We start from the raw sequence: 12,133 nt of genomic DNA, 5'->3' as shown, positions 1-12,133 counted from the left end.
CATTAGTGTCAAATAATTGTAACCGTGAGAAACCACCATTAAAGAAATGCACTTTGAAAAGTATTAAGAATTCCCATCTGTGTTATGTTCTGTTATGTTGCATGTACTTGTTAAGCACACGTTCGCCCTGAAGGCACCTTGGCGCTAGAAGCAGGAGACAACAGTATTTCCTTTAGAGGGTTTAGAATAAAAAAGTTTTCAATAACCGACGGAAGGTGAGGTGGTCTGCCATCACACAGAGAGAGAGAGGGGGGGGAAGAGCGTTCCAGGCCTTGCCAGCAGCCACCGAAAAGGCAGTGCCACCCATGCGGGAGAGTTTGATACGAGGAACCAGAACTCGAAGAGCGGGCTGGGATCGAAGACAGCGGGCAGGAATGTAGCACAGAAAATTAGCCTGTAAATATTCTGCCCCCAACAAATAATTGTCTCAACAGGAGACATATGGGCTGCAAACAGAGGATGCAGAATGGATCTGGCCGCTGCATTTTGAAGAAGTTGAAGCTGATTAGTAAGAAAACGAGGCTGAGCTAAATAGAGTGCGTTGCAATAATCTACCGCACTCAAAACAAACGCAGCCACCACAGGGGCCTGACATTTACCCGGAATAAAAGGAAGAACCTTCCGAAGGAATGCGAAGCTTGAAGTGGCCGGTCTTGCAAACAGCAGCCGTCCATGGAGAGGGATGAGGTGATTTTAACGCTCAAATTCCTCACAGAGGGTGACGGCAAGGGGAAAGGACCAAGAGATATAGGCCAAAAATCAGCAGTCCAAAAAAGGAGAGGAGAGGTGTACCAACAACCAGAACCTTGGTCTTGTTGCCATTTAACTTTAACCAGTTGGTCGCCATCCATGAACCAAGTCCTCCAGACACCACCTAAGCAGTGCCGTCGTATCAGATCTGGTGAGATCTAGGCAGACCTAGATTTGTGTGATAGCAGCATAGGAATAGTATTGGAACCCATGGGACAAGATAAGCAGAAGGAGCCTGATATAAATATCAATGCAATAGAGCAATGCAGGTTTAGACCGAAAAGGAGAAAGGTAGACCGATAGAGCGATCGGCCAGGAAGGCCGTGAACCATCCTAGAACTTCGCCAGAAAGACGCACCGAGGAAAGACGGGAGATCAGGGTGAGATGGTCAACCGTGTCAAAAGCAGCAGAAAGATCTAACAAAAGGACTGCTCTGACACCACCATGATCCACCAGGCGTTAAGTGAATTAAGTATTTATCTAACTTACTTATGTAAATATAATAAATGTATATTTTAATATAACATTTTACATGCAAGTGTTTCTTTTGACTATTGTATTTACTGGGTTCAGTGTACTTACCTACAGCTCACATCTTCCTCCTATGATTAGCCTGGCTGCCCTGCCATTATATCAAGATCCTTTGGGTAGTACAGGCTTCTACTATGTGTTGGGGACCTGTATGTCAAGGCATAGTTTTATAAAGTCTTACCACAAGTGGACTTAAAGGAAAACTCCCCTAACAGATCCTGCTCTGAAGGTCTTTAACCGTGCCAGGACAGACACCTGCCATTGCCTGTGTGCGGTTGCCATCGCTGGAACTCGCCTCTCCCACCCCCCCGTCGTCCCTTCCCCCATCTGGTGAGGTGCCCTGAAAGTCTGAATAGGTGCTTTATGCAGGTCTCCATCCCCAAGCGTTGTGCTCTGCTCCTGGAAAGAGCATAACAATCCTTGCACTCGCAGCAACTCTCATTGGATCAAATGGAAGGAAAACCTTCCTCCAGCGGCCCACAGTCAACCATCTAGTCATCTGGGAAAGTCTGAGTCAGGTGGTTAAGTAAACCCATAGCATTTGTTCACCCCCACATCCCAACCCCGTCCCCCAATTCTCATTAGAATAAACTTTGGTTATTCCATTCCAACACTTTGATCTTCACATCTAAAAGCAACTGTACCTGAAACATAGAAACCTAATTTTACTTACCAGCAACTTTGTTGCTCATCTGCTGTAGAACATTCACCAACACAATAACCATACCTACTTAAGACACTTTCTGTGGATAAGCTTTGTGACTTTTGGGCACAAGGCCCCACTCTTCACAGGGATTGGACGTCTGAAGCTAGAGCACATTTCTTGTGACTTGGTTCCATTCTACTACATCACTTACTTACCTTCTTTTGTTGAATAATTTATTTCTAAAGGACCGATGCTGACTGTATATAGGTTTATAATGGAATTGGGCCTAAAAAAAAAAAATTATATATATAATTTATTTTTGTAGGGCCAATTCCATTATAAACCTATATACAGTCAGCATCGGTCCTTTAGAAATAAATTATTCAAGAAAAGAAGGTTGTGATCAAGCGGCAAGTAGAGCCGTGAAACGCGTTAACATTCCCAACACGCGCTTTTACTATGCACTTTGGGAGTGCCATATTTTGATGGCCTTTTAACTTTTGTGCCATCTTGCAAGGCACTAATAAAGATGTGTATTTTACCACTATTTTGGTGTTCGGATCCCTTTACTCTATGGATGCGATGAGTGCTACTCACCCTGCCTGACGTTCATCAGTGCCTAGAAGAGATATAGAGATATATAGATCAAAAAATGCTTGGGTATGTTTCCGTACTCACCTAATGCAATTTATTAGTGTTAGGTTGCCCTCTGCTGTCCAAATGGAAAAGTGCACCTCTGTGTGCAATTCTACTTCAACAACTATCATTTTAGAGAACAGAATGAGCACGGTTCTACACGGTCACCTTCACCTTCCATTATCGCAAACATTTAGAATAATTTCAAGTTCCTACTTTCCACCCCACTTCTCTCTACACAGGGCACGACGTTCCAGTGTCAATGATAAGCTAATTACTGAATTAATATTTCAGTCTCTAAAGAGCAAAACGCTGTGGGACAAATGCCTCCTCATGAGCTAAAACTAAAAGTAGGTGCTGTAATTATGCTACTAAGCAATCATATGCCATCACGGGGCCTCTGCAACGGAACCAGGTTGACAATTACGCATCTACAAAGACACATCAAAGGCCAGTGTAATCGATGGGATTAGTTCTTATACCACACATACCTCTTATTCCATCTGATAAAAATATGCCTTTCATAGTCAAGACTAATTTCATGTGTTTAGCCTTTTCAATGACCAATAATAAGTCACAGGGACCTACGCCTCCTTCCTGTAAGTGATCAGTGTTAATTCTGATATTTAAGAAGGGGTAGCGAAGTGGCCCTTTGAATTACTGACCGATACCGACCGTTAACATATGCTAGAATGCTGTATGCTATGCCGGGAACAGCAAGTGAATATAGCATTTTTGTAATTCCTTGACTAAAATTAATTATTTTGTGCTCGAGGACCCATGACTCCAGTCTCACTCCTGAGAATAGCATTCACTGCTCTCCTCTGCCACCTTGATTGGGTTTTGGCCAACCTCTAAGAGTTACCCTGTTCACTATAACTAGGGTGGCCTCCTAAAATCTGTCCACCAGGCCAGATTGTAGAAATCGATTTTATCAGTGCGCCAAGATAGCCATGCAGGGAGGTTTTTGGCCATCCTTGGGCCATATTGTTTTTTGGTCGCCTTCCTACCCTGTCGGTTCTGGAATTGCCATATATGTGAATCCCTTTCCTGGGGAAAGCTGCTGCTTTCCTGGGCAAAGAGGCAGTTTGTGTGTGAGCCCAGATGTGTAGGCTGGGACTGGCTAACCTCAGTACACATCCTGGTTCCTGAATGTGTGTTGCTGGGCAGATGTAACTTTCAGAGTACTTACCTGCCTCTAGATATTGTTCCTGTAGTCCGAGGATCTGGAAGTTATCGAGAACTAGATGTGTAGCACTTACCTGGGATTTTAGATGTATTTTTAAAGTCTTACTCTCCTCTTCATTAACTGAATATACATGTACAGTGTATCTCATTTCAGGGACTGTCATTTTTGGTGCGTGCAATGGCAGTATCTGGATTTGTTGCAAGTCTGTGGCTGTGTTTCTAAATTGCTTTCCACCTCTAGAACCTCTGACAGCGATGTGTGCATTTGTATTATTCAAATACTATGCCCTAGGGCCTGGAGGGTCATAATAAATTGTTGGTGTTGGGCGGGTTATGTTTTTTGGACATCGTACTGTTTGCGACAAGTCAGCACACTAACCTTGTCAAAAGGTTATGGGAACCCCTCTCAGCAGACCGAGGTATTGCAAGGTGATTGCAGATACTGGTGCAGGACAAGACACACTGCATCGGTGATACCAAAATCCAACTAGTCCAAGGATGGCAGGGACTCGGGTTCAGAAAAAGGCGCGAGTTAGGAAAGTTCTCTCTTAGAGACACATTTTCTTCATATTCTATGGACTCCCCACACTTTGTTGTTGCACTTTGTCCTGACTTTTTGCAGAAAAGTGAAGCCTTGTGGTCTTTTTCTCATATGTTATGAGGAAAGTGAGGAGTCCTTAAGGCTACTACTGGGAAACTGTTTCCCTTTTTTTTTTAATGGTTATCTATTTTAGGTAACTTTTTGACATTGCACAATGCAAATGCAGTGTGAAAATCTTCCAATGCGGCTTACATTTGTATAATCCTAGACTTCATTCAGTGATTTTTGGTTACTTTTAAATGTGCCTGCTGGTAGCAGCAAGTATGTGCTCACTATTTTTAATGTATTTTATTTTAGCTTTACCGCATTTGGCTACTAACTGCGACTATTATCCTAACATGGTTGTGCCATGGAGGTTGCTGCTCGTTTTGGCCATGCTTTTTGGCCTTCTTCCTACCTTGCCAGGTCAGGCAATTCCTTTTTTGGTCATGCGCTTCCTCGGGAAAGCCTTGCTTTTCGCAGGCTAGTGCAGGGCATGTGTGTTGCAAGCCAGGCAGTGGCTTGGGACTAGCTGGTCCCAATATGCAAACTAATTTCAGTATGTCTGGAGTGTATGCATGAGTTTCACCAACAGTGGTCCCCAATTGGACCACTGCTGGGTTGTGAGTAAGGGGTAGATCTTCATTTGCTGGGCTGAATTTCTGTACTCAGCTGAGTTTTTACATGCAGAGTCATCCTGCAGTCACCTCCCCCACCACAAGATACTGCGAGGAGCTAAGTATCCTGCATAGTTGTGAAGACTTCGGAAGACCTGTGGACCGATCCTGAAAAGGCCTGGCAACTAACTTCTGCTGAAGTCCCACTGGAGCCCTATCTGGCTAGTGATCTTAAAATACTTTTGTCCGTGTTTAGACCCATAGAAGTGGTTGGAACAACCAATCTCGACTTCTTGGAGCCTGAGTATTGTAAGTGTTCCTGGGCCATCCAGTGGACAAACTCAAATTTGGGCTACTGTGGTAGAAGAGTCACAGTTTCGTTTTTTGGCTCAAAAATCGAGGGGTGGTGACCCCATTCTGCAAGAGTCCTTCCTGCGAAAAGTTGGCACCCTAGCATCGACAGCCCAGAGATAGAGGACTGACTTTGACCGTGACATCTGTGTTCTCTGCTGTGGCCATGCATCAGTGACCGTTGCTGAAACTGGCTTTCCCACATCAGGTCGAATGCCTAGAGGAGGCCTGCATTGGTGTTTGCTGCATTCATCTACAGGAACAGGTTGCACCAGCTCTTGGGCCTGACCAGAACTGTTCTTGCAGGCGCACCTCCTGGGCTTCTTCGACATGAACCAACAACGGGAATAATTTATCTCAAGCAAACCTCCAACGATCTGCCATGTATGGAGAAAATTCTGAGTTCGAGGGTAAGTTATAGTGGTACTTGCCTGCATCCCCACCTCCACCCGTTAAATGTGTGCTAACTTTTAAATAATTTTACAACTGTTTGGCTTTGGCAATACTTGTTGCCATTGGCCCTCCAAAAGCTAGGAGCAGTCTTACTCACCAGTATAATTCTTCTGACTTATAAACCCTTCTTCACTCCCACAGGACCCTCACCCTCATTGTTTCTCAGCTCCTAAAACTCTTGAAAAACTTTGGAACTTTTGGGCACAAGGCCCCATACAACTTAGTTTTGGACTTTATAAGTGAGGATTGTTATTCCGGTGGAGCCAGCGCAAACACTAATTACTTACCTTCCCTCTCTGGTATTGTGGCGGGCAAATTGATTATTTGCCACTGACTTACTGTGATATTATATATCTACCTACTATTAGTGTTCTGCGATATTCCTACCGGCTCATTTTCACAGTGTGCTCTTTGCCCATAACAAATATAGTATTTGTATAACTATTTGTCAAAGTGTAATCACGGATTGCTTACTGTGTGGACTTATTGGGGACCCCTTCCCACATTTACCTCTCCGGAGACTTGGCCTTGAACACTCTTCCTGCTACCTTGATTGGTTTGGCTAAGCTCCCAGAGTTCCGCTGTTCACTATAACTAGGTTGTCCTGCTAAACATCTGTCCATCGGGCTAGAGTTTAGAAATCCAGTCTAACAGCAGGATATTTGAACTTCTTAAATTACATGTTTCTCGTACATATTTGTGTGTTTTGTCTTGTCCCTGGTCTATGCCCCACATGGTTCACAGCCCCAAAGGGGGTCACCACATATGTAAGCATGTTTTTTTAAGTCACCGCTGATCAAATTTAACATCCTGGTTCTCAAATAAATACAAATTTCAGAAGGAGAGGTGAGAATGAGAGAGGAGGGGAAGAGGAGAGGGACGAAGGAGAGAGGGACGAAGGAGAGAGGGACGAAGGAGAGAGGGACGAAGGAGAGAGGGGGAAGGAGAGAGGGGGAAGGAGAGGGGGAAGGAGAGAGGGGGAAGAAGAGGGGGAAGAAGAGGGGGAAGAAGAGGGGGCGGAAGGAGAGAGAGGGGGCGGAAGGAGAGAGAGGGGGCGGAAGGAGAGGAGAAAGAGAGAGGGGAGCTTTTCGAAACCCAAAAAACTATTCTCGGCATGTCTTATGTGGAGTCGCGCTTTAGAACATCTCAATTCTCCTGCAAAGGACAGACTGCCACTATACAGTGATTTAGGGCGATGGGGCTCCGATGCTCGTTCTGCCAGGGACGAAAGAAAGTCAAAGTATGAAGGCATGGAGCGCTCACTGCTAACCCCAGAGGATAGCGTCGCTTCTCCTTGGAGCAATGATCCAAAGAGAAGTTAGAAATGCCTTATTTCACTGTCTTAAGAACACTAATCATGTTAAGGATTGTTTTGGAGTGCCAACAGCGGCTTATAATTAACATTAGAGCAACGCTGCCGAATGCCAATGCGCGTTTGCATAATGATGACTATTTCTAGCAGAAGGCATCATTAGAGGGGCCGGATGTGAGCAATGCAGCACTCGTGATCAGAGGCGCACAGTTCAGCAGCCAAAGCCAAGCTGTGCTTTCCCGAGAACAGGTCTCACTTGGAGGAATCATGAAGAGTGTCCCATAAGACAGAACAATGGCCTGCGTGAAAAGGAACCTTTTGACCTTGCAACGAAATGCGGAAGAGACTCCTGCCACTGATCCCAAAAACAGTTCAGTCTCTCCCCTCATACCCTCAGCTAATCCAAAGGGCGACATCTGGTGGCGTGAACCACGAACTCACTCTCCAGCTCCTTCGACCCCCAAGGCTACGGACACGAGCCTGGCTTGGCAGGCCCCGAAGGCCTTAAATCTCAGCTTGTGTTGGGGCAATTTTCTTTTTGCAAATCTTACCCTCTGTCCCAAGCCTCCCAGCACTACTGCTCACTGGGATCGTTTTCATTGACTTTAAAAGGTGGGCGAGCGTTTTACCTCACTCAACTCCTGTATGAATCTTCTTTTATTTTGGGGACCCGGGACTCTTTTCCTAAGGTTGCAGTGTGGGGAAAACATCCCCCCACCCCCATCTGTTTTGGTTTCCATGCTATCCTACGGCAGCAACCCCACCTTGTGTAGTGTGCTGCTAAGGATCCCTAGAGTCCATTTTGCATTGTCATATTGGGCATATTGGTTAGTTCTTCAGCCTACCAGGAGTACAGGAGCGGTCATATCCTTTTTATGACCTATGCGTTTTGCCTTTACAGGATTCGCCACTTTTGTGCCCCCTTTTCTTTGATCCAAGTAGTCTTTTTTCCCCCGTTGTCAGGCCTCCTCTGAACAGGTTGGCGGCAGGCCTTATATTTTTACCTTTTTGCAGATGCATTGTCCTGGGTGGTCTTCGGCAGGATACTGCACTTACAACCATATAATCAAAATAACTGGTGTGTGTTTTAAGTCCTGTTCAAGAAGGCCTGTTCTTTGTTGGCCGTCCTACCTTGCCTGGCGGGGGAGGTTCCCCTGTATTCATGCACCTTGGCAGCCTTCATGCAAGCTCACAAAGGCTCTTCTTTGTGGGTGTGCTGGTTGGCAGTGGGATAGGGACTGTCTCCACCAATCCAGACATTCCTGGAGGGATTTGGATGTTCGTGGGTAGATTCTGGGAGGCAGGCTGTGCACTATTCAACAGCCACCTCCAAGTTGGAATGTTTCAAGTGTCCTTATTGGGGGGCTGGGGTCGCCTCAGCCCAGTTTCTGGATAAGCAAAATACGTAGAGCCAGGAAGCCGACCACTGAGGGTGAAGAAGATCCAAAGAAGGTGACTGAGCGATGCTGGATAATTGCTGCAGAAACCAGCATTGGCTCAGCCAATACCACCGAGTTGCAAACTACCTTCCTGAATGGCAGGGAAGACCTGCGAGGTGGCTTCCTCCCACTGAAATCACCTGCATTTGTGTTGTTGGAGCGTACACCTTTCCATTTACTCGGCAAGGACCAGATTCAGGTGTTATTCGTTGCAAGGACTTCTGAGCTGGCCAATCCACTGGAACAGTTTGTGGCCATCCTCGAGACTGTGCTGGGGCCCTGGAAATTCACTGAGCTGCCCTCCACCACAATACGAGACTACTGGAAGATCCAAGTCCTGCTGACAAAAGCCTCCAGAATCTTTCCACTATCAATGCAAGATATGCATCCGTGAACAGCTCTGAATGAGTCTCTTTAGTCATGGGACCACATATGGATGTCCCCCCCCTTGCAGTCTGAGGCCTCCACATGATCCTAGAGACGACCTGCAGTGATCGCTCTTGAATCTGCGACTCGATGACCCTGCACAGTGAGGCACGACTTCCATAGCGATTTATTCACGCCTGGGACTGTTCTCAACTGCCCAGCTCCCTATTGGGTTTGCATTGTGCATAAAGTCCTGCTTACCTTAGCACTATCCAGGCCTGGCCCAGGGCGGTGATGTCTGTGGGTCATCCCAGGGAACCCCAGGGGTTGTAACCCCCACTCCTTTCACTGGAAACGTCTTAAAACCATCAAGTCCATACCTCGCATGCTGCGTTTGCCCTGCACTAACTGGAGTACTTTACCTGTACTAGCTAATTGTGTCCCCTTCTGTCCCCTTGGACTCTGCACCTCTCCCTCAGGAACCCTTTTGGACACCTAAAAGACTATCAGAAAATTGGTATAGACTAGGGTGGATGTCTGACGTTTTAGTATATGGTGCGTGGTGCCATGTAATTAGAAGGTGCATGTTTTGATATGTGCCTAACATCTGTTCTCCATACTTTGGTGAATGCATTTATGGTCTGAATAACTGCTTGTGATTCTAAAGTAATGTTTCACGCATAGCGGGTTACTGGAGTTGTAAATATGTACTTCAGTATTTTAAATGTACCTTAAAGCAAGTGTGCCTTAGTGAACTATTACAATAGTTTTATTTTCATAATTAACAGGTGAATGCATTTTTCTTCGCGCTTCACCCAACAGTGGCGTGTCCAGACTCTTGACTGGTGTGGCTCAAGTGGGGCACTGGCTTACGCAGGGGTGGCATGAAGTACGAGCGCATTCACTTATGATCCTAGTTTAGGATAATGGGGTGGCCAATCAGATTGCAGGGGTAGCACGTGCCACCAAAGGCCACTTCCTGGACGTGTCACTAAGTGTTAACTGTACTACACAACAGTTCCAGTTTCCTCCTTAGGTTCAGTTGCGCTGCTTTTTCAACGCCACGTAGCAGTGGCTTTGCTACCTGGGATTCTGAATAACCTTGCTAACCCCTAGGTTGGCTTTTCAGAGTCATACCACAAGAAGTGACTTTCCTTCATACAGATACATATCTCGACAAACAAAGGCTGAGTAAGCAGACCATAAAAAGTGGGAGTTGAGCTAAAACTACTTGGAGGTTGTACGCTTCCTTCTCTCTAGCCCAGTAAGCTTTTCTTGATCCTGTTAATACGTTGGGGGTGTAGTTATGGGATTTCACCTTTGGACACTTTGTGACGTTTCCTGTCAAATTTGACAAAGGTGTGGACAGTTCTTCAGAAAAGGGTTAGGGTTGGTACATGTGTGTGGCCCAATCAGAACTGACATGCTGATAAAACAAAATATATATATCCAACGCCAGCATGTTATGGTGGGTTTAAATATGCACACAAATCCTGCCTAAATGTGAGAGCAGAAACTGCCATTTCAGTTAAGGTCACATGCAACAGAGCCACTCAGTAGCCATTCGTGGAAAGTTCACCTCGAGGTCAAAGCCAATGAGCATTGAATTGTGGTCATCAGTGGTGGGATGGACTACAGGGAGCTCTGTAGATTTACCAGTGGGCCTCTGACCCATGGGCCTCTTCTGGGGGCAGCCTGCTTTTCTGCTTCTCCGACCCTTTCACCGAGTCACCAAACCCCATTCCTTCCCTTCCACCTTGCCTCTTCCCTGCATCAATTTCTTGGGCAGAGAACCCACCAGGCTCTGCTTATTGCAGTTGGGTTTCTCCAACAGTGTAATCTGGGGCCACTTTAAACATATTTCTAGGGCCATATTCGGTTCCCACCATGGGTGGGTATGTGAAAGAGCTCACAAGAATGTATTTTGCTCTAGAAAATTGTCTTTGTCTTACATGTCCGCGCTATATGATACAACTTTATCAAAGACAAAGTTCTCAAGGATGCAGACACCCACATACACATTTTACCCTCATCCTTGTGATTGGGGGCAATGAGGTATGTATAGCCAACACCACCGAATAATAAAAGAAAAAATCCTTTCACCCGACATGTAAGTAGAAAAGGCCATTTCAGTAAACGAGCCCCACATACCACAGCAATAAAACATTGATGGTGTTTGCTAAACATACACCAACTCTCCAATCCCAAGGATGTCAGACTATACTCCACTGAGGCTCCCCAATGAGGGTGAAATGCAGATGTGCTACTTCGCCAAAGGACTGTAGAGAGCAGGAGCATAGCCTTTAATTCTCCATGGGTAACTTTCTCTCCCAGCTGCTCTGGTACAAATTCATCCTGCAGGCTCCTGCTGCTCGAGGACTCTTCAGAGTTATTTGTGGTTCAAGAGACTTCTGTGGTGGTGCATGTATATATGACTCGCCATTTCAAGCGTGCACACTATAATGGCCCAATGGCCCCATCACTGTAAATGCGTGTACGAGTCATGGTTCTTGCAAGGATAACAGTTATATACTACAAAGGTGGGTCGGTTGGGGGAAGCTTACTTTGGTCCTCAAATGACACCCAAAAAAAATAAATTGCTGAGCTTTTTTGCCTCCTGTATTTTGGTTACACAAGGAAATGTATACCCAATGCACACTAGGTTATGTTACGTTGATTTATACCGCGCACTACACCACCCAGGGGCAGTCACCGGGTGCTCTCACGGCTCTTCAGGAAAGAGGATGGGGTTGGCTAGTGAGTGATACGATAGGTTAGTTGTATCTATACGGGTAAGTCCCAATGCCTGGATTGTTTTTATGTCAATGTTTGTTATATTGGGGGTCTGCCTGTGTGTTTTATGTGTAGATTGGCTGGTATCTAAGGTTGTTTGTGTGCGCATTGGCTTGCTGTATAGGTGAGGCCTAGTGTCGGGATTGTTAGTTATATGCAAGTCTTACTTATGCTGGGTGTGTGAGTATAATTTGGCTAGCCCACTGGGCGTGTAAAGTACTTGGGTGGTGTGTTGGAGGAAGCAGGAGCAGGGCAGTTAGTACATTTGGCTACTCTCCAAGTTCTTTTAGGTGGCTAATCCACACAGTTCTATCCAATGTGACGCATGACTAATCTATATGACTATACATGTTTGGATGAGAGGGTTTGTTAGTGCCTGCTCTAGCAATTCTTTTGAGAGTAAAACTGGTGAGGAAACCTCAGTTCCAATCTCAGCTTCTCATATGGAGGGGGAACCACCCTTGCCACAA

At 45.8% G+C, this 12,133-nt stretch overlaps 1 protein-coding gene across 2 annotated transcripts in view; it reads right to left on the bottom strand.

Moving 5' to 3' along the window:
- Window positions 1-12,133, bottom strand: part of LRP1 (LDL receptor related protein 1) — a 1,300,039-nt gene that overhangs the window by 659,843 nt on the left and 628,063 nt on the right. The window lies entirely within an intron of this gene.

Source organism: Ambystoma mexicanum, chromosome 3q, assembly GCF_040938575.1.
Source record: "Ambystoma mexicanum isolate Mex_15411 chromosome 3q, UKY_AmexF1_1, whole genome shotgun sequence".
Taxonomy (NCBI): domain Eukaryota; kingdom Metazoa; phylum Chordata; class Amphibia; order Caudata; family Ambystomatidae; genus Ambystoma; species Ambystoma mexicanum.
This window is presented reverse-complemented; position numbering and strand designations above follow the sequence as displayed.